This window comes from Tyto alba, unplaced genomic scaffold (assembly GCF_018691265.1).
Source record: "Tyto alba isolate M040663 unplaced genomic scaffold, T.alba_DEE_v4.0 Super-Scaffold_5, whole genome shotgun sequence".
NCBI lineage: Eukaryota > Metazoa > Chordata > Aves > Strigiformes > Tytonidae > Tyto > Tyto alba.
In genome coordinates this window covers 23,786,922-23,809,292 of record NW_024881326.1, presented here as the reverse complement: position 1 = coordinate 23,809,292, position 22,371 = coordinate 23,786,922, and the positions used below count along the sequence as shown (strand labels likewise).

The following is a 22,371-nucleotide window of genomic DNA, read 5'->3' as shown; positions in this document are numbered from 1 at the left end:
CTCAAGGTCCACGTGCCCCCTCTCGCACGAAGTCACCGAGAGCTTCTGGATGCCTCTCCCGCCGTGGCGGTGGTGCCGCTCTGCATGAAATCCCTCCCGGCTGCTGCCAGGGCCAGCTCTGACTCGAGGCTGCTTTCACCTGCTGATATGAGGAGGCCGTGAATCGGATCCTACCGTGCAACTGCACCCAAACGGAAAGTGCTCAAAATAAAATGAGCGCAGCCTCTTCCTCCCTGCCTCCCCCATCCTTGCCCTGACCTCCAGAAGCACCATCTGATGTCCAAACAGCATTGTGACTGGTCAAACAGTGAGAAAAGGATCTTTTCCAAGTACCATGGCACCATATAACCTAACTCAAGTATGTATTGTGGATCAGAGGCATCATCTCAGCTTGTTCCATTAGAGTATAATTAATTACCATTCCAATAGTGCTGCTAGGTGTACATATTCATCCAGAGCAATGAAAAATAATAACAAAGCTTCTTATTATCAAATGGATGACGTTATACATTGTGGATGCAACCAATTAATATGGAAATACTGACACAGTCATCTGGAATAATTTTCATGGTGCATTTCCTGACCTAATAATGAAAAAAGTAGGTCAGCTTCCAAGTTTTCTGAGATGGGAATTAAAGCTTTATAACAAGAAAGTCTTTGATAGCTTTACACAAATGGCTGAAACTTGCAAACCTTGCATCTTTAAAATGGGTTGCCCCACAATGATGACTTGGAGATATTTCTAATTAATTGTAGTAGTACATCAGTACTGGGTTTCCTTGACTTTCCCATTATCTCACTGTATTTTACAATTTAATAGAATTAAAAAGCACTGAAAGATATGCCTTACCAAACATGGTGTCATCTGAGAAAAGGTGGTTTTAAAATGAGATTTTATGAAATGTAGTTTACAGAAGCTTATGCAAAGCAGTCTTTCTTCTTCAGGAAGCATTTAGTTCAGCACTGATCATTCCAGGTGTTTTATTGTTGCTAGAGAGTATATAGCACATGGTGCCTATAAATATTGAACTGCTAGGTCTTAGCCTGGCTGGCATTTTGCAAAAGCTGCATTTGTGAAGTAGTTAGTGTATTTAGGTGGTTTCATTGTTTAATCAGTGTCTACCCTAACCATCAAAACGATGATCTGCCTTCTGGAGCTTTGATTCTTTGCTATCATAAATGTGAGATGCTGAGATGTATTTCAGGAATACAAAGGTTGCCATGTTGGATTAGAGTTGACGTCCATCAAATGCCGTGCTCTTAGGGTGCATCTGCACTGCAGGCAGAAGTGTGAGCGCAGTGTGTGCAGGGGTACCCCATCCACCTCAGCCCCGTGCTCTGGCTGCCCTGCCAGCCCCCTGCCCATCTCTCCTCCCTGGATGAGTGTCATCCAGCCTCTCCGGTGGACCTGTCCCATCTCCGTGTTGCTCTGGCCATAGCACGGTGGAAGATGCAGACTGTCAATGAGAAGGCAAAATAGAAAGGTTCACTTTGGGCAGTGTTGCAGGGTGCTTGGTGACTCTTGCCCAGCCCTTGTGAGGTCTGGGGAGAGGCACTGAGTATTTGAGGCAGGCACCACCATCTCTGTGGGGTGCCTTATGCTCCGAAGAAACGCATTTTGGGTGCACTTCTCTGTGTGTTGCTTACTGTCATTTTAAATTGTTCAGTCAGTCAAAATACATGCTTGAGCTCGCCTGTTGTGCAGGAATAGGTTTTTAAAGATTATGCACCTCCCCGAAGCTTTCACTTTTCTCTTCAGCGAAATTTCACAGCCGTGGTCTCTCACCCAGCAGATATCCTGCCACTAGATGCTCAGATACTAACTTTTAAACATAGAACACGTTGTTACTACCTGGATGTCAGAACAGTCATGCTCTGTAGACTATTTTCTGAAAGAATGGTTATTGTGGATATGAAGCTTTATTTTACATTTTCTTCTGTTTTGCTTTGCCCATTTAATATCTGACTGCCCTCCACATGTACAAGATGGCATATAAATTCTGTTTGAAGGGCAGAGACTTTGCTTTTTCCTGTTTCTGGTCTATTAAAGCCTTGATTCCTGTAGTGAAAATGGACAGTACTGTAAATTCTGAGACCTTTTGTTTTGACTCATGACCCATGATCCATGAGCTGTGCTGAATCTGTCATATTTTTTTTTTTTTGAGGGTAGTAACTTCTGATAGAGTCACAAGCCAAACTTCAGATAGGGGCTGAGCTCACTCTGGTCCTGCCCATGCGTGTGTTTGTGAAGCTGGGAGAAACTTTTTGTCGTGGGACTGTTTGCTCCCTGTTTGTGTTCACTTTCTGTGAGAAGTTCTTGGTTTTGTTTTAGAACAAGAAATGTGGTTGAAGAAAATGAAATCAGGACATGAAGAACATGCTGTGATTAGAAGGAGTGATTGCTTGTATTTTCCTGGTGCTTTTCTGAGGCTTTTTAATGGTAATAGAAATGTTGGGGGCTGGACAGGCCTGGTAGCTGAGTAAATTGTTTTAAATACTTGTCTATTTTTAGAAACAAACTCAAAATGATGCTTTGTAGTATGATGAAATTATTTATGCAAAAGTTGCTTTGTTTTCAGGTCTAATGAAATCCCAAGAAGAAGACAAAAACTATTAAGGTCCTGGCTTCTGTGGAATTTCTAATGAGGCTTGACAGCACAGGAGTTATAAGAAAAAAAAAAGTTATGTGAAATTCTGTTTACTCCTAGCAGTCTGTTCAAATTCCATTGCAGAAATGAGAATTGTTTTAGCATTCCCAGTCCTCATTTTTTTTTTAATATTTGTTTGCAGAAAGAAAATTATACTGATCTCAGAATAATCGGTTTTATTTTTATTTAATATGACAGTGTTTTCTATGTGAAACGACATGTCTTTATAAAAGTAAACACCTCTGAGTAGTTGCATCTTCTAGAGGACAGTGCCACCTAGTATGTGTGGGGAGGTAAGAGAGCTGCCGAGGTTGGAAAGAGAAGAGAGTGCAAGTGTCTCCTCATCCCTGCTCTCGGGTGATGGGGGTGCGGTGGGGTGGAAGGCCACAGTGCAGCCTCATGGCATGGTTAAACTCCTCTTTAAGGGGGATAGCTGCCTGGCACTCTGTCCCAGAGCAGATACCATGACACAGCCCTCCAGGTAAGCCTTGCACTGGTTCAGAGAGAAAAAAAATGCTCCCCTAAGCTTTGGAGACCAAGCATGTCCATTGGAGTGAGCGAGAGGCTGGGCATGCCCTCCTCTTCAAAGCCTGCTTTAGGGATTTCTGTTACCAGAATGTCTTAAAGGGTAAGGAGCATTGCTGCTCATTAATTAGTAAAATTGGAGCTGGCTCAAGTGGTGCTTGGAAATATTAACTATTAGACTTTGGATTCATGCCCTGGAAGAAAAGTGAATTTTATGTTAGTTTTCCAGTTTTCATTAATAATTCTTTTATTCTTAAAATAATTCTTCAGTTCAGGAAGCATGAGCAGCTTTAAGAAGATGGACCACTCTGAAGGTCAGCACTGTGAAACAGGAGTCTTTCAGGGCTGTAGTAACAGTGCAGTGTAAGTTCTGGGTCTAATGAAGTGATGTGGTGATCAGTAAGGGTGAGCTCAGAAAACCTTTGGGAGCTCGTATCACTGCCATTGCTGCAATAGGCAGATCAAACTGACCACCTCTGGATGGTTTTCTAAATCCTGTTCTGCAAGAGCCACCTCACAGTGGTCATCACCAACTGTTAAGCTTTTGCTGGCAGCACCCTTTGACACCTTTCTCTTGGCAGATTGTATTTTTCTCTCCACATCTCCTCTTTACCATGTGTGAGAGATCTCAGCCTTCTCTTGGCTTTCTGGACCTTTTCACACATGCCCTCATGCTACCAATATTTTAGGGGTGCTGGAGCTTTGACTTTCAGATCAAAGATGGGGTGTGGGACTGAGATACCACTTTGGACCTGCCTGTAGCCCAGGGACCCCTCTCCAGTTTCTCTGGGTACAATCACTCCCTGCCACTTGGAGTCTGAACACAGAAACCTGACAATGTGCCACATCTCCAGTTTTGGACTGGTAAGTCTCCACCTTCCAGAGGCCAGTTGCTGGGCATATACCAAGTATATATTAGCACATGTTGATATGAGGTGGACTGGAAATCTTTCAAGTTTTCCCTTATTCTATTGAAAAAAAAATGGTCAGTGTCCCTGTAACATTGATAAAGCTGTTCAGAGAGAGAAATTGTGTGGCTGCAATATGCTGTTAGCAATACGATCGTATGTGATTGACGAACAGGTTTGAGAGTAACCGAATGGTTAATCTGCCCTGCAGATGGATATGCTCTTTAGATATAATAAGAAGACCTGCCTCTTTTATAAAATTAGAAACCGAATGTGCATAGGCATTATATAACTTAAAAGCTAATACTGTATATGGCAACATGACGGATTAATATATATTGAAGTCTTTAATTTGTTCTCATTTCTGTCCTCCTGGTAGTTTACGAAAACATTAAAAGTTTTCAAAGGACCTTTAAAATTGGTTCCTAACCTATATAGTTCATCATCATTTTCTGTTCCATGAGCCTGAGGTGTTACAGAATTCATAATTCAGTATTTCAAAAATTGTAAGTGGCTTCACTATGTGAAATTTTAAATATTCTAAATGTACTTCTGGCATTCAGTGGTTGCATTTGTTCATTCAAATGCAATGGCTATTGAATAGGACCTAGCTTGATATAGAAAATATATTTGGGTAATTACATATGCCTACACTTGATATAAATTTCAGTCTTTTTTCTGCTAAAAGGGCTGGTAAAAGAGAACACCATGTTTTTTGCATCTTATGAAGATGCAGTTAAGAATTTTTGAATTCATGAGAGAGAGTTTCCTGGGGGAAAGAGGGAGCTGCTTCCCTGGTGCTGCCGCACAGGGCAGGGTATCAGTTCTGTGCTTCTAGAAAGCCTTTCTGTGCTCTTCGAATCATCTCTATTTTGTGGACTTGCAGAGATTGAAGCCTCTGTTTATTATAAGCATGTGAGCCTTTTTCTGAAGGATATACAGAAGTGGATGATGTACACAATAATATATTCTCTACATTTTTTTTTTTTCATTTTAGGAGTATAAATTGAGAGAACTTAATTGATCTAATATAAAAAAAAATTACTACCCTGTCTGATAGTATGTGTGGGACTTCGGCTTTATGAAGGACAGATGCTCTCTGGTCTAAATGCTATGGGCTACTAACAGTTGTCTCTGCAGTAAGTTGGTTCTCTCATTACTCAGACCAGGAAGGTAACCATAAGGACCAGTAGCTGCTGAATGAAGGCTCTGTTTTGGATGTTCTGTTTTGTCTTACCAGTGGCAGAGGCTTCCTTTGAGCCAAGAACAGGCATGGTTGACTGACCTAGTGAAGGATATCAACCAAGGTAGCTGTTTTGCTGAACACACAGTACGATTGAGATTGGTTGAAACTCCAGTGAATGTTATTTTTATAACAGCCAAGCAGTTCCTTTAGGTCAAGAACAGAAAACTTGCACTTTTTACTTTGTTTGGTGTGAACGGGAGATTTAAAATCTGATTGACTTTATCATTCTGTGAATTAATGCTTGGAAAGAAGAATTGCATTTTGGAACCTGACCGGATACATAGAAACTGCTATGCTATATCTTATGCTGCCATAGCAACATATAAGTGCAATGAGTTAGAAATCTCCCAGTTATTAGAAAAACTGAATTAAACCAACTATTGAACAAGATTGTGTTTGCCTAACAAAGCCTTTACTCCTGCAGTTCTGACCTTGTTTCAGGTAAAGGGGTATCCTTGGCTCTTGAGAAACAGGCTTGGTTGAGATAAACAGTTTATGCCATGATGAAGAGTATGAGAATAGACGTGCTGCATAGAGACTCAGATTTGTGAGATATCGGAGGGATACATCTGAGGGACTCAGATATATTCAAGCTGCTGAGCGTGCTTAAAGCTGCCTTGAAGAATATTTAAAAAGATAGAGATGTATGGTAAGAAAAATTAAATTCTCTAGCTTAAGATCCTTGCTTGTGAAATAACGATGCTTATATGTTTTTAATTTACATAATGACAGATGAAACAAAAAATGTTATGAAAAAGGAAATTTCTGGAAGATGAGAAATGGCAAGAACATAATATGAACTATGAAGAATCTTATGGATTTTTGTTTGTTTCTGACTTGTTCTCCTAATATTTGAGGAGAGGACTGAAGCTGGCGACAGGTGATGGTTTTGAAAATATTGTGAGGCTAAGAACACTACTGCTTTCCATATGACATACCTTCCTGTTAGGACAAAAAAAGAGCATTAATGTGATGAAATTTCTGGACAATACTTCTTTTATGAGGGTCACTTCATTTGGAAACCACCCTGCCACTACCCTAATGCCAGGAAGAACAGTTCTGTGAGCCCTCAGGGCATGCAGAAAATCTCACCTTTCTTGTACTGTCAGTGACAAAGTGAGAGATGGAAGGAGGAAATGCATTGTGATATTGCTTTATTTTTAATCTTATTTTTGCTGTTTTTTTTTTTTTTATTTAAAACTTTATTGGTGCATCTATTGCATTTTGATCTTTTGTCAGAGATTGCTAATATGTCTCCAAGCCATCTTTTCAGCTGTGGTTTTAAATACCTGGTTATAATAACCACAAAACCACCTGTGGTATTTAATAAAGAAAGTTTTATAGTAAGCCAGAAGCACAAAGTTCTGAAAGTATACTTCTAGCACCGTTTTACTAAAAGTTTTGAAATACTTTGCAGTTGACAAGATCAGGATAAGTTTTTTATATTTTGCAGAGTGTTCTTAGCTGTTACCAATAATGCGTTTTTAAAGATCCGTAATAGAACAAGTGTTTAAAAGAAATACAAGTGCAGCCATTTTAAAAACTTCTCCTTAATGTACTGATAAATCTGTTGGCTTCCAGTAACACGGCAGAACCATTAGACTGATATATTGATAATTGCAATTAAACTTAGATTATTTCCTGTACCCTTTCTTCTTCAAGGCTTTTTGATGTACTCCTTTTCTTTTAATTTACCAGATTTAAAATAGTTACTTTCCTCTACAATTGAATTTTTGGAATTGCATTTGTCTACATCAACTCCTCTTCCAGTAGAGACCAGTTCCCAGCACTACAGCAGTGCTTGGGCCACCCGATGTTGATTTTCCTTTATGAAGCAACTTTGCTGTGACCTCTCTGCTCTGGCTCTCTAGTGTCCTCATTGTACATGCTGTGTGTATTTGTCAGATACACAGCGCATGCAATGTGGACATAATGGAGCTCAGTTTACGCCTGACAAGGAGATAAAATACCTGCAAGAAATGTTGTGGGGGATTTTTTGATAGAATTAAAAAATTTATTTATTTGGTGTGCATGCATACTACTCTTGTGTACAAGATGATGTCCAAAATGGTGTTGTGGATACAGTTCACCACTGAAAATAAGGCAGTGGCAAGAACTCACAGGGTTATTGCAGTTCTCCAGAGCTCCACAAAGAAATGTATTAGCAGGACCTAAATAGTGCATGAATCTAATTTTGGCCCACGATAGCAAGGTGATTCAGTTTAGGTTCATATATTCTATTATTGACATTCTTCTTGTGGGATTTTTTTTTGACACATTCTGTGCTTTGTTCTATCACTTAGAGTTTGGGGCGAAAATTGCCTTTTTCATATAACAGGGAAATGTGTAAATCTTATATCAACAGTTATGCTTTAGGGTTTTGTTTTGTTTGGGTTTTTTTAAAAGCAACAGAACAAAGTAAAATTGAATTTTCTGGTTTTATTTTTGATAAAAAAACCCTACCATTTTTATTCTAGCATTTTTAAAATGTCGGTTCATGAAAAGTGCTTCAATTATTAGTTTTTGTTTCAGGCAGTTCTAGCCACCCATCTGCATCAGCAAACGCAAAGTCACATTCTGAGTTTTCTCTGCCACAAATTGGCACTTTTAAATGACAAGGATTTTCATTAAGTGATTTTGATAAACTGAATGTTTGTGTGAATGGTAGTTATCCTCATAAGTGCTAAAATACAAGGAATTAGGTATTTAAAAGCAAAAATTCTTTTAGGGGCAATTATTGCACCTGAAGTGACTTGTGGAGGCTGCAAAAATGAAAGTCCACTCTCAGCTGGATGTAGTTTGAATCTGTAGCCGGCCAAAAGCTGTTTTCTAGAACTGAAGCCCTGTTCAAGAATAGGAATTGCATTAGAAAACTGTAATTCTTTCACTGCACTGAAATTAAATTTAAAAGGAGTGGGGTGGTGGCATAGGACATTTTCAGTGACAGGGAGGAAATGTTAACAAACAGCTATCTCAGGGGAATCGAACTAGGTGTTATTCCAGTTGCTACTGGAAGTATTATTTCATTTAGAAGGAGTTTTTAGAAGCTTTGCCTTTCATAGGATTATGAATGATGATGCTTTGCATTATTACTTGTTTGTTTTACACTGGGAAGAAGACTGAATAGAATAGCTAAAAGCTGCTGGTTACAGGACACATTTTTCCTCCTCTGGATCCAACGTTGCTCTTGCTGGTGTGCAGAGGGCTGTGTGCTGTGGTCTTTGTGTATAGCCACGCTATAACCAAGAGTGATGAAAGGTGCTCTCCTGCACTGGGTTTATTGCATAAATGATGGTGATTGGAATATGTAGTGCTTTGCTTCACTGACCACACTTGCAAGGTGTTCCAGGAGCAGCACACCTAACAAAGCTTGCTTTCCTCTGAGATTGTTCCTTGTCCCCTCATCATTCTTGGTATATGATGTGCAGAGACATCACTGTGAACAGAAAGAATAAAGAAAAAGTTTCCTAGGCTATGGAAAACTCTAATGGAGCAGTAGTGATATTAGAAGATTGGAATATCAGTTCAGTAACCTTGTCTCACTGCCTGCCCCGAGCCTACATTAATACAAATAAAGACCCAACATGAGATGACGAAAAATAGTTTCTGATGTCTGAAAAAAAGTGTGTCCAGCGCAGAGAGTACTGTGAGAGCAGTGCTTTACTTCCAGGTATTTTTCCAAGGGGACCTGGGATGTAACCTCTGCAAAGTTCAAAGTTCAGTCCTTCAGATGTTGGTAGTGGCTGGCGGGAGCTGGGGAAGCTCCTCTCTGACCTCGCTCCGTGAATCTTGCTGTAGCGAAGGGCTCCTTGGAGTCTGTGGCTCTCCTCCGCTGGGGCAGTTTTGCTTTCACTGGATTATACTTTTTTCCTTCCTTTAAATCACTATTTGCATTAATCCAATTGCTGGAAAAAGATTATAGGCCCAGAATAAAATCCAGTCGTAATTAAAAATGTAAAAGCAGCTTATATTTTTAGGCCAAAGTTATTAGAGGAAGCTATCAACATGCCAATATTAATACCCCAATCTCAGTTGGGAGGCTGTTATCATGATGAGAGTGTCTGATAATGGGACGGTTACTGAATATTTTATAGTAGATAACTCCTGCTCATGTTTGCCTCACCTCTACATACGTCATAAGCCTCACACACCAGCCTGCCTCTCATAGGCTTTGTGGGCATCCTGTGTTTTTTCAGGAAGGCTGCTTTTTAGGAGCTAATCTAGCTTTATTGCAAAAGCAATAAGAATTTGTGAGGGGATGTTCTGGGCACAAGGGCTGTGGGAATTACCCTCTGTAAGAGGATTGGGTCATATTCCAGTCTTCAACATCTGCATCTTAAGCCATCTTTTCATAATGAGCACTCTCTTATCAGATATCCTCTCTGCATTTGTAGTTTACATCAACCCCCTATCTGGATAAAGAAAAATGACAAACGGGAACATCTCTCAGCCATCCCATTATTCATGCCATGTCCCCAACTTTCTGGCATGCAGTTGTCAGAGTAATCAGTTTGCAAGTGTGCTTTGTAGAGTGCTTTTTAATTACCTCTTTAGAATGAAATCAGTGTAGGGGCTAGGGCTATTTATTATTATTATTTTTAATCCAGAGATTGAAACTTTTTTGACCTTTGCTTTCTTCAAATGAGAGGTGTTTCATTTAATCTCTGTCATTTTGAATTAAATGAGTTTTCAGTAAAAGAAAGGATGCTGAAAGACTTATTCCCTGATGAAGGGTTTAGATGAAAAATTATGGATTTGAGTGGTTCTCAAACGGCATTGTTCGGAATCTCCTCCACCTAGTTTGTGCTGAACTTCCCTGACATTAACATCCTTCGCCTGCCAGTGTGTGCTGTTTGGTCTGATCCTTTAATGGCAAATGGGGTTTACAGCTGAAGCAGTGAATGAAGTCGTATTAGTGTTTAGCATCAGTGCTAGACTGCTACAGGGATAAAAGCAAATACCCTCCCAAATCTCAATTTATCAGACTGTGAGCTACAAAGAGTTTTCAATTAAATAAACTCTTTCTGCTGTTTCTTTCTGGTTTAGATATTTTGATGTTTTAGGTTTTCTTTTTCTTTTCTTGATTTGCTTTCCCAGTTCCTTTTCAGGAAGTTGTTTGGATCTTTCCTTTTGGCAACAGCATATTTGTGATCTTTGCTCTCCTCTGTGTGGATTGTGCTTGATTTTTTTGGATGTCAGAAGTGATGCCGACTTCCCTCTCTGTCTTGATAGGGAATTTTTCAGTTATCTATCCAACATTGTCAGTGTCCCTGGCAGGTGCTGAGGTACCAGCTCCTGTGTTTCATTTGACTCTTCTGGGAGCTCTTGCTCCGTGCTGGGGTTCAGCCGCTCACGTTCTGCCTGGCAGTTGTATTCTGGTTTGCCTGGTGGCATAGCTCCAGTCGCTAGTCCAAGTTATTTTGAAACATTTATTTACATAAAATAAATTTAGTCTCTAGGTTGCGCTGAGGAATTCTTTGTATCTCTAGCGGGTGCTAGCAAGAAGGATGCTGTGCCAGAAACAAAGATTTCGCAAGAAGCAGCATTAGAGGACTACATGTTTTTACTGCTGTGCACAGCTGAATAATTCCAAATTTAGTGTTGTCTGCATGTGGTGGAAAATACAAACTTGGGAAAAAAGACTTAAAAAAGGGAAATGCCAAGAGTCAGCAGAGCTTTCCTTTATGTATTTCCACTGTAAAAGTCATGAACCTCTGTGAAGTGCTGATTTTTCCTCTGCTAACACACTTGCAGCTCTACTGTATCCAGCATGAAATTTGCTTGTTGCTGTCAACAGGTCCCAATCAGTTCTCTCTTGTCTGTGGTAGCAGCAGCATTTCATGTGTGTGAGGCTGGTGAAGGGGAATGAGTGCTGGGGACAGAAGCCCGTTATACGGTGTCTTATTCAGGGAGAACTTGAGACTTTGCTTCTTGTCCTAACACCCACTAACGAACAGGATTGCATATCCCTACCTTTCAGATGCTTCTTAGGGACTCTGGTCCCCTTTCCTAAAACTAGAAGTGGAATAGGCATCTGAACTGCCACACACCGTGAGTTTTCATAACCTGCTCCCCTCGTAAATCGCTTGTACCAGGGAGTGAGGTGTGCTGCCCCGCGCCCTGGTTCGCAGGCAGCTGCTGGTGCAGGCAGCGGCTCAACCAAAGCAGCGGGGTTTTGCTCTCTGCCTGTGCTCTGACTGCTGTATTTCTGCCGGTGAGCCCTCTACAGAGGGAGGACTGTTTAAGCCCGTCATGCTGGGCCATGCCGAATGGTCAGCGAGCATGCACATGTATCTGTGCCTGCCGGTAGGAGCCCTTCATTCTTCATCCTTCTAATTGCTTTCTCTTGTGGAAGATTTGCCCTGCTTTGGTGATGGTGGATCAGAAGTGCTGAGCAGAGGAAGGTGGGTCTGTGTGAGAAGAGTTTGGTGTTTTCTCTGTGCTGGTTACTGCCCTGTTGGTGTTTGAGAAAATGACTGTGGAGTGGTGTGGTGGTGTGCTGGGAGGAGGGGATGCATTTCACCTTTATAATGCTATACCTTTTTTTGACATAAGCCAAGCTCTGGAGCAGTTATGAGCTGTAAACCTTCACTCTGTACCAGTTCTCAAGCATTAACTCCCACCTCAGGTGCTGCGGAGCTGCAGCCTGATGATGAGTCCTGTTTGCAGTAAGTAAAACTTCTGCAGGTCCAGGTTGGAGCATGTGGCCGTGCAACGGACACGCAGGCAGCTAAGCATGGCTCAGGATGTGCCTGGAGGGATGGCAGGCACCTGCTGTAGCTCTGCCTCCCTGCCCTGGAGGCTGGAAGGGTTGAAGCTGTCTTTCAATATGAAGGATGGAAAGACATGAGCTGCCTCTTGGCAGCTGCTGAGGCTGACCTTGTCTAGTAATCCTCATCTCCCCAGGAGTGTCTCTGGGCAGTGTGGTCTCCCTTCAAAGCTGTCCTTGATGGCCCCTGTCCTGCCCTTGTGCCATGGGGATCAGGAATGGGTGGGCTTGCCCATGAAGGACCATGGGTGAGGGGTAGGGTCCAGGGAGAGCCTGGCTTCCAGGGCACCATCCCACAGCTCTGCATTTGTTTCTTCCTCTTCTATTAATTGTTTTCAGATAGTTTCTCTTTATTTTCTGTATTTTCCTTACAGTCCATTTTCTTTCCTTGGTTTGCCTCTTTCTCCATCATTTCCTTCTCACTCTATAGGATTATGCTTTGCATGAGAACTGCAGTAGTAGAACTACCTGATACCTTTGTTTTGGGCTTTTCCCCATCCAGCAATTACAAAACCTGTAGGGCTCTTTAATTACTCTGACACTGAGGAACTAAGGTTCATTTGGTATGTTTTGTCATGTTTCATTGAATCCCTTAAAAATATTTGTAATATTGTAACTTTTACTGTGGGATTTTTTGCATAATGCTGATAATGTGGATTTGACGTCGCACAGGTACATTCCAAGGGCTGTGCACGAATGCATTCACTGCTATTGATAGGCATTCAATAGCAATAAAAACAGTGACACCGAGAGTTACGTGTTGAAAAAGGACGTAGCACAAATAATTTAAATATTTTTCTTATGTTTGAATATATTTGTGGTGTCTGATCAAGCTGGTTAGCAAAATAAAGACAGATGGCAATGAATTCATTCCAACACGTTTTCATTATGGTACAGCTATTCCGACTTCTCACAGCAAATGATTTTCTTGTTTAAATTTCTGTTGCTGCTGCTGTCCACACCCTGTTCAGGGAATTCAGAGGTAGTGTGCTTATAATATGTATGGAGAATTGATTTTTATATGCAAAATAAAAATTAAAGTAACTGGAAGGAGAAACTGCCTGTAATTAACCCATATACTCAGTGCTGTGGTGAGTAAGAATTTAATTCCTCCTTACTAAAACTTAACATGATTAGAACATGGTCTACCATAGTTGATTTTTAGGCAGGTGCCCTTCAAAGTCTGAAGATGATACAGTGATTCACAGTACTGTCTTCATTAGGAAGAGTGAGAACATTGCTATTAATACAAGTAATGAGCAGCAAGACCAGACACGTGCCCCGGTCTGCCTTTGCATCCCCAGCAGCTCACGTGTTTGTCTGGATGCAGCCAGGGTGATGCGACCGTCATTGCTGTGTGTGTGAATAGTCAGCAAATATGCTCTGATTAAAAGTTTTAACAGTTTGTAGGTCATGGCAGAAAAAGGGGAGGAGAGGGAAAGCCTTGTAAAGACTAACCTCTTGTAATTGTTGATTTTTCTGGTGACTCAGGTGTTCTTGAAGCTCATGCCCTAAATAAATACAGTCTTTTATGTTTTTATCTTAGTGCGGTAATTATGTTATCTAATAAGCTCATCTACTACTTTAAAGGAATACTTGACATTTCAAGAATTACACTAACCAGTCAGCATCTTGTCTTGTTCCTTTGCCGTATTTCAAAGGCGCCGATTATCTTGATACTTTCGATATGGAGAAGATATTAAAATCTATGTATATTACTGGAAATTCTGTACTCAACATCTATATGAAAAAGTGTGCAGAAAACACAATAATGAAACAGTATTCGTTGCTGTATAAATTGTTATTTTTTGAAACGTCTGCACAGAATTTGCATAACTGCTCAATTTGTTTGGTTCTTCTGTTCCTCTATGTAAAGTATCACTGCTATTGTTTTTATAGATCTGAGGCAACATATGCCTTGAATATAGGAGATGAAACTCGTTTTCCCTTGCTGTTGAGCATCCTAACAGTGACTGTAGTGTGGATATGCTCTCCTGTTATCCACTGCAGGCCACCTCTCCACCCGTCCCCACTGCCCATGATGGGTGCATGCACGGGCAGAGTGAGGAGGGGACGGGTCTCTCTTGGTGCTCCTCTGCTTCTCACCTTTCTCTATCTCCTGTGCTCCTGGAGGATGCTGTACTGTCTGCTGCTGAGACAAACTGCCAGCCCCTGGGAGGGAAAAACACCCACTGGGTGTAAGCTGTAGGAGGACTGTTTCACCAGGGCTGCTGGAGGTCAGGGATAGTGCCCTGTGCCCATCATAAAGTGTTGGAGTTGTGAGTGAGGAGGTGTTAAAGCAGAAGGATATTAGTCTTCCTGCGAGAGCACTATCTGTCTGTGCTAATAGCCTCCAGCAGATCAGCGTGACTATAATCCTGACAGTGACGGTTGGTTTTGCTGCTATGCTTTTAGTGCTTGTACCACCCCTGGCAGGGCTCTGGGTGCTGCCTGGGATTTCTGCAGCAGCTTCCTGTAACCAGGTCTGGGTTGGCTTTTATATCTCCCACCGTTGCAGCCTGTCCTGAGCCAAAGCAGTGCTTAGACTACTCTCAAGTGAAGGTGGCCCTGTGACTGTGGTCAGAAAGTTCCAGCAGAGGCGTCTGCAAAAACATGGTGCTTTCCTCAGTGATAAAGCACTAATTATTAATCCTGACCATCTTGGCTTTCAGCAAGCTCACAGCCATGTTGGGTTAAAATAACTGTATAGTGGTATTGCAGTGCACTAGCAAAGGTGGAGTGAGACAATGTAGGCATGCCCAAAGAGTGGCATGGCCACATCTGAGCAGCAGCATCAGCAACCAGGGCAGGGGTCCTGGTTGCAGCCTCTCTGCCTAGCTCAGGCCAATGCTTTTTCTGCTCCTGAGGACTTTGTTCCTATGGTTTCTCACTCTGTACCATGCTACACATGGACATAGCATGCATTTTCTTTCTATTTGATGTAGTTTATTTTTGTTGAAGAGTGATATTGTAATGAGAATTTGGCATTCAGGATACTAAAATTTTCTGATTCTGAATTAACACCACATCCATTAATGGAAATGTTTTCTCCCTAGACATAATAGGCAAAATAAAAAGAAAAGAGTAAATAGTGAGGTTAAGTACTGTGTGCTAAAAATGTACTGCTGTTCTGTGCTGGTGGTAATGAGAGGACCAAAAGTACTTTGATAGAAGGAAAGAGAAGTGTAAATTTGAGAGGAGGAAAAAAAATAAGGGCTTCTGTATATGCATAATTCTGTGAAGAGGGCAAGAGGGAATATATTGACATCTGGAGACAAAAGATGCAAGCTAGGATTATAAAGAGCCAAGGGGAGAAGCATGCTCAGGCTCTAGCAGATATTTTGGGAGAGATGAACAAAGTGATAGCAGTTCAGGGAGAGGCCAGCTCTTCCAGCAGCCCTGTCCACATGGCTCTGCCCAGCGATGGTGTAGGGAAAGCCCCTTGAGATCTACTTGGGAATGGGAACTTCCAGAAGCACCAGCTCCACTTTTGTGTCCTTCCGCTAATCTAGAGATCAACCTGGATGCTAGTTTCCCAAAATGAAGCCTCTGGGGAGTCCAGGAGCTAAAAGACACAAATAAACCCAGGAATCTAGGGGAATGTCAGCCCTTGGAGAGGTGGTAGGTTTGTCATCTCTAAACACATTTTAAGGGGAAGAGCTGTGATTGTGGGAATAAGAGGGTCTTCTCTGGGGCTGTTGCTGGCCTGAGGGCTCTGTTGCAGGGCTGGTTTGTTAGCTGTGCATACAGTCTGTCCCAAGGGCAGTTCGTTCAGCTACGCGCCTGCAAGCAGCTCCTGCCCAATTCATCTCTCCTCCCCGCTGATAACATATAGCTGCCATCTCAGAGTGCACCTCTCCCCGGTACTTTATGCTAGGAAAAGGTGGTCACGTAAGAAAAGGCATGAAGATGGCAGGCTGGTAATGTACTCCCTACCTCTCTGGGGTACCTGGAGTGCCAACACATTTAACTCTGACAAACCTAAGGTCCTGTCTAGTTTATGGAAGAAATAAGGTTTTCATTTTTATTCTTTTTTGTTTGCCACCAAAATAACTTGCAATTAAGGGGGACATGCTGTATTTTTATGTCCTCTGTATCTGTCACATTTTTTCAGCATTTACTGTAGTGCTGTAGCATGTTCAGCATGTGGTGTATTCTCATTCAGTCTCATCTCTTCTGCATTTGCTACAGTGAAATGTTATCATTCTCTCTTTTCTTTCTCCCTCTCCTCTCCTTTTCTGTGTTCCTCTCTTGCTTTCTGTTCCAGATACTGATCCTTAGGAACTTTTGAGAGAAGGCTTTCACAGAGGCTTGCGTCCTGCATTTTGGTTTGAATTTATTTAGCTCTTGTCACAGCCTGACTCACTTATAGGAAGAAATTGTGTTGCCAGGTCCTAGCACTGGCAGCACTAGAGAACATTTTCACAGGATAGAGGTAGGAGTATGTCTATGGCAAATAGAGATCTATATTAGCATCGCTCCTGTCTTGAACAGAATAGCAAAGTAACATTTCAACATGTGAAGATAAGCAAACCACCGTGCTCAATGCAGTAACACAAACCCAGGAGATTAAGGAGCTCCCATTTCACTCTGTCACCAAGATGCTGCTGTTACCTGACAGTTACCCCATTAAATCTCGAGTAGGGCTGCTAAAATGTGCCATGCTCATGCTTCTCTTACTGCAGACGGTTCTGATTCCTGTGTCTCTTTGCTAATTGTCATGTTCGTAAATTGAGACTCCTGAGTTGTTTAGGTGTGACTTCTGAAACGCCATTGCTAATTCATCCTCTTTCCATCACAGATCCTGGGAAGACCTGGACATGTGTTCTTTTTACTCACTTATTGGTAAGTTGACAGCTTACAAATAGCTTCTGCTGAACACCCTCTGCTTTTAGAGCAGTTTCGTGTTAAAGTAAATCACTTGTGCTGGTATTACCCTGGTTTGTGTGGATCTGTTGAGCTACTGTGTGTTAGTCCAGGAAATTTCCTTACCAGTTCATCCAGGGAGAAACTGGTGGCAGATGCAGCTTGCTCAAAGCCAACAAAGTTTGGTGGCAGGCTGGTCCTGCTTACGCGAACCTGCTGGAACCTGTCTTGACAAGTCTCTGCTCCAGTATGGATTGCTGCAGAGTTAGTCTGTCTTTGTAATGAGCTCTCACTCACAGACGGATAATGTCTTCTTATCCATGCTCATATGTTCAGGGTATCAGTTATGTAAAAGAGTCTCAGCTGTGCTGCATGGTTTCCCTCGCAAAGGTTACATGGTTTAGGTAGGTAGACTGTGTTTGAGTGTTTACTTGGAATGTGTGAAAGATTTTGGAGAATTATGACCTTACTCTGTGGCGGGATTGCTCAGTGAAAATGTTTTCACATTAAATAGCAAAGAGAGACAAGAAGTTTGTCTGAGGGTCAAATGCGTGATTCATACCATTAGGGTGAAGCTCAGCGCTTCATTTCATCATCTCATGCCTGAAATTAAATTTATGCTTCTCCCTTGGAACCACGGTTTGCTTTCTTTCTGGCCTCTTCTTTCACCTGCTCGCCAAAGGTTCCTGATGCCTGGTGCTGAGCACCGATGGGTGCCTCCAGAGGAGAAGCCCCAGAGTTGTCACATCATCCTCTGGTGGCTGTGGCCTCTGAGGATGGTAAGAACTAGAGCCAAAATTTCTGCCTGGGAAGGTTTGCTTTTGGCTTCATTTCTTCCTCCCCCAATCTTTCTATTTTTGATGGTTTGGAGGGTATGGGCTGGGGCAGGAGGGGAAATGGATGCCTGATTAGAAGTATGATTTCAGAATATTATATATGATAAATGTAAAGTGTGGAGAACAAACATTGTGTTCTACTGAGCTACTTGTACAGGAGAGAGCCTGCAAATGGATGTGAGAGCCTGGATCTTCAATCACTTTTGGAGAGATGAAATCTTCTTGGTACCTTGGAGAAGCAGGGTGAATATTCCTTCTTCTTACTCGATTATTTGGGCTGATTGAAGCTGTAGAAAATTTACCATCTCAGGGATATTTTCAATTAAATTTCACATTTTAATAGGTGCATATTTCTGAGAAATCTTATTCTTCTTCATATTGATACGGTTCTGAACTGGAACAGACAAAACAGTGTTTTTGTGGAAATGCTTACAAGAATGCTGCTCTGTGACTGGACCAGATCTATGTAACAGTTGCTAGGAGCCAAAAATGAGTGTGGCACTTCAGAATATGACTTGTTGTGTGGGAACTAATTTTTATTTAGAAAAAAATAAGATCACATGAATACATAGATATTTTGTTTGCATTTTTCCCCAGTTCTCCTTGCCCACTTGGGCTGAAATCAGAACAGTGCAAGTCACTAAATTGCTACAAGAGACCCTGTTTTTTAATAGTTCTGACTTAGCAACCTAGAATTAATGTTCATGTGTGTCAAATGGCATCTAAAGTACTGAAGATACATTTTATGTTTTTCCTTTTTTCCATTCAGCAAAACTAAACTTCTAATTTTCAAGGCAGCCTATTGCCCCCACTCATGTAAGAGTGGTTTTTGCTGTCTAATGCCTGCCTGGGGTATCAGACCTCTCAGTGAATTTGCTTTCCTCCTTTCCATGTGTCAGTAGTAACCAGTTACCATGCAGTCTGCCTGAAAGCATGCTCATCAACTGCTATGAATTCCAAGACTGATGTTACAGAATGAACAAAGTGTTTATTCTTCATCACAGGGTATGGTATTAAACACTCATACTTTCCTGGTGAATGTCAGAATGTGTCGTTTTTTTATTGTGAATTATTTAATTACCCATGGTAATTGTTTTTCTGAGTTGTAAGAGGCATCATTATGTTTCAAATTCTTCTGGAGAAGAGATATGACTTGCTTGGAAAATCATAGTCTTTATAGGGATTTGTTATGAAGATCAGTGCATGGAGGAGGTCCTGATTTCCCCTTGACTTAGTGTGTTTTTCCTTCTTGCCATAATGTTCTATGTTCTCATACAGAGCGTTATCTGTCCTGTGCAACTGTGTCTGGGGCAGCTGTCTAATGAGGGAGGGCCCTTGTTTAGAGACAAGAATGGGCAAAGATTAGGGTTGTCTTGGAGACTGATAGAAGGGGAGGGAGATGGCATCTTGACATTCAGGCACTTGTGGTGTTTAAGTCAGGAAGCTGATCATCCGAACTAACTCAGACATTGTAGTGAAGAAAGGCAGGCAGAGAGCAATTCGGAAACCTAAATTAGGTTCCTGCCTACATTACCCTCTGGAAGAGCATATTCTCACAGACTGTTGTTTCCTCTTGGCTATCTGCTTGTGTGTATCCTCTTGTTTGTTTTGGATGTCACCACATGCATTCTGAACCATGAAGAGAGGGAAGAGAGAAGAACGTATCTGGATGGAGATGGGAAAGAGAAGTAATTCAATAGGGTTCATTTCTGACCTGGTGAATTTAGGGCAAAAAGTAGAGGCTTCCCTGGGGCATGCTTGTGCATCAGCTTTCAAACAGGCTAGAAAATTGGCTATGACATATCCTCTGCCTAAGCTACTCAGTCCCTATGAGTTTGGTGAAAACCTTTCTCCATCCTGAGTGTAAGTTTGGGAATGATGTAGGAGATAAGGAACGACTGAAGACTTTGCAGATGGGGTGCACCATGCCACCACTACAAGAAAATGGGCAGTAACAGCAGTGCCAGCCCCCTCATCTGTGGTTTCATAGCTCAGTTAACTTGTCAGAGATCAAACTCTGACCCATTTCTTCAGGAACTGGAAGGAGTAAAATTTAAATGTTGTTGGCACCAGCAAAAATTATTTATGGGAAGATCATTTTCTAACCATCTACACTTGTTCTGGTCTCTTCAAATGGCATCGTGCCCGATGGTGAGGCAGCTGGAGCATGTCAGGAGGGCACGAGTACCGAGCAGCAATGTGCTTAGAGAAGCCTCCTCACCCAGGAGGTGCCATCTCCATGGCAATCCATCCTTGGGGCAGACAGGGAGGCACTTGCCTCTCCTTATGCTTCACCATACCTCTGACTTTCCTGTGATACTGCTTAAACACTTCTGAAATGAAAATAAAAGTGCGAATGTCACAGAGCCATGCGGTTGCCAAGATGAAAATTCAGATGTTGCAAGGCACAGGGGGAATTGTGAACACAGGAGAGGATCAGGAAGTCATTGGTTGACTTGCCCGGAAAATTAGGACACCAATAAAATAAGACGGTGACTGTCAGCATCTGGTGTTTCGCAGTGGTAGCCATTGAAAAAGATGTATGCATGGTGCAGCTGCCCCAGTAGCTGGGAGTTTCAGCACTTTCATGATTATATCTGGTAAAAGCCCGTTGAATATGTATGGCAATGTTAATGGGGGCAGCCCAGCAGTTGAAAGGTGTTATTTTAAAGGCTTGAGTGTCATCTTGTCTTTAATACAGATGCTTGCAATGGTATCTCATTTAATTCAGTTGATCACCAAGCGATGTAGTTATGCTGTTACAGTGATCAATAGATTTCAAAGTACATTTCTTTGATGAGGAGAATAAATCTTATTATTCCTGCTGTACACAAAATCAGAGGCAGAACTGGAAATCTGTCAGTATTTCTGGCGCCTGGTCCAGCTGCTTTTGCTGCTGTGTAAGCACCTAAGGATGCTGAAGCAGAGCTGAACCGTCAGCATGTGTGTGCTTGAATAGCAATATCAAACTGATACAAACAACTTCAATCCATTTTACAAAGATACTTTTTAAAGAGTAAGAAATTGAATTTGCTACAGACTTTGAGATTATTTGAGGAATGGAATTTTTCATTTTAAAGTATTAACATAATTAGTATATTTACTTAAGCAGTACACAGAAAGCTAGAAAATTAAGCATCATCAAAATACTTAAGGGGTTTTTCTCACTACTATGGAACACTTTGTAAAAGGGATTTTCCATGAGATGACAATTTTTTTTCTGTGTGATTCTGCTTTTTTTTTTTCCCTTCAATAATAATTTCTAGCTGCTGACCTTTGTTGTTTAGTGCCATTACTCTCTGCCTCAAGGATTTGTATTAGTGCGTTTCTCAAATCTGTGCAGTAAACATCAGAGAATCAGAGATGATTTCCAGGACAACAGCAGTGTAGCTGGGATCCCGGGGAGCAAATGTTGTCCCATCGGGGTTACACTGGGACTGTTTATCTCTGTCCACTGCCCGAGTGGGTGCTGGGGCTGCATGCGTTGAAATAGTCTCAAATTATAACTTTTTGACAATGGATTCTGTGTAGCTGGCAGTGTTGCAAGTGCAGCACAGTAAGCTCACATCCAAAAGCCCATCAGTATTCATTCTTTCTTCTGTACCAAACAATCCAAAAGCTTCCTGTTACAACAAGTAAGAATAAATACTGTTAGTGGGTTCAGACTCTAGGAGCTCCAGAACGTGTATGACTGAAAAGGTATTTTGCAAGCTAAGGATTGTTAGAAACAGAAATCTCTTCCTCTTAACATATATATATATGGGATTGAGGGATTATGTTTGACTTTTTTTTAATCAAAGACAGAAGTTTAATTTTCAAAGTTTTGAGATGGACACAGTGAACCCTTGTGCACAAATAAAATATTTGGATACTTATGAGTAAGACAATCAGCCTAGTTAGGGTACTAGTGGTTAATTAATAAAGTGATTCAACACTGCTTTACGTATGTTTTCATTAGGTTTTGTATGTGTATGAGCTGGGTGGACTGTGTTTTGCCCACGTGATATGTGGAAAACCTCATGGTTTTCTGTGTTTTGTTTCACTGTAACACTGAGTCTATTAAGAGCAAGAGGGAGTGCCCAAAATAGGGTTACAGGAGTGTGCTGCAGATGTAGTAACAGATATTTAAGTGCTTGATCCCACAAGTCGTTGGCTTTTGTCATGTTGGATGGTCTGCTGGTGTCTCCTGGTTTGATGCCTCACTAAAATAAAATAATTTGCTTTTATGTATTTCAGACTTACTCAAATATTGTGGGTTTAGATGGAAATCCTTTATAAAGCTCCCAGTTTCACAGGGATTTACACTGGTGAGAACTGTATAAGCTCACAGCTTTTGTAACTCTAATCTTGTTAGTTAAAAGGTGACATGCTGATAGTTTCATTTCACAGTTGAATTTTTTTAATTATCTCTCAGGATGGATTTTTAGCTTCTCAGTTTTGGCCATCAGTAGCATAACCTGCAACACAGTACGCAGAAAGAAACTTCAAATTGAATGTGCTTGAGGTCATCTTTTAGCTCTGAAGCTACATTTATCTGCACAAGAAAGTTTTAACTTGACCTAAGGAAAAAAGA

General features: G+C 41.4%; 1 protein-coding gene across 2 annotated transcripts in view; it reads left to right on the top strand.

The window, feature by feature from the left end:
• Nucleotides 1-22,371, top strand: part of HTR2C (5-hydroxytryptamine receptor 2C) — a 245,614-nt gene that overhangs the window by 74,815 nt on the left and 148,428 nt on the right. Inside the window, exon 1 of one of the 2 annotated variants that reach the window (XM_032991882.2) lies at nt 16,897-16,941. The exons of the other annotated variant lie outside the window; for it this stretch is intronic. The gene's annotated coding sequence lies outside the window, so the exon portion shown is untranslated. Of the gene's footprint in view, nt 1-16,896; nt 16,942-22,371 lie in introns of those variants that run through there. 2 annotated transcript variants of the gene reach the window in all.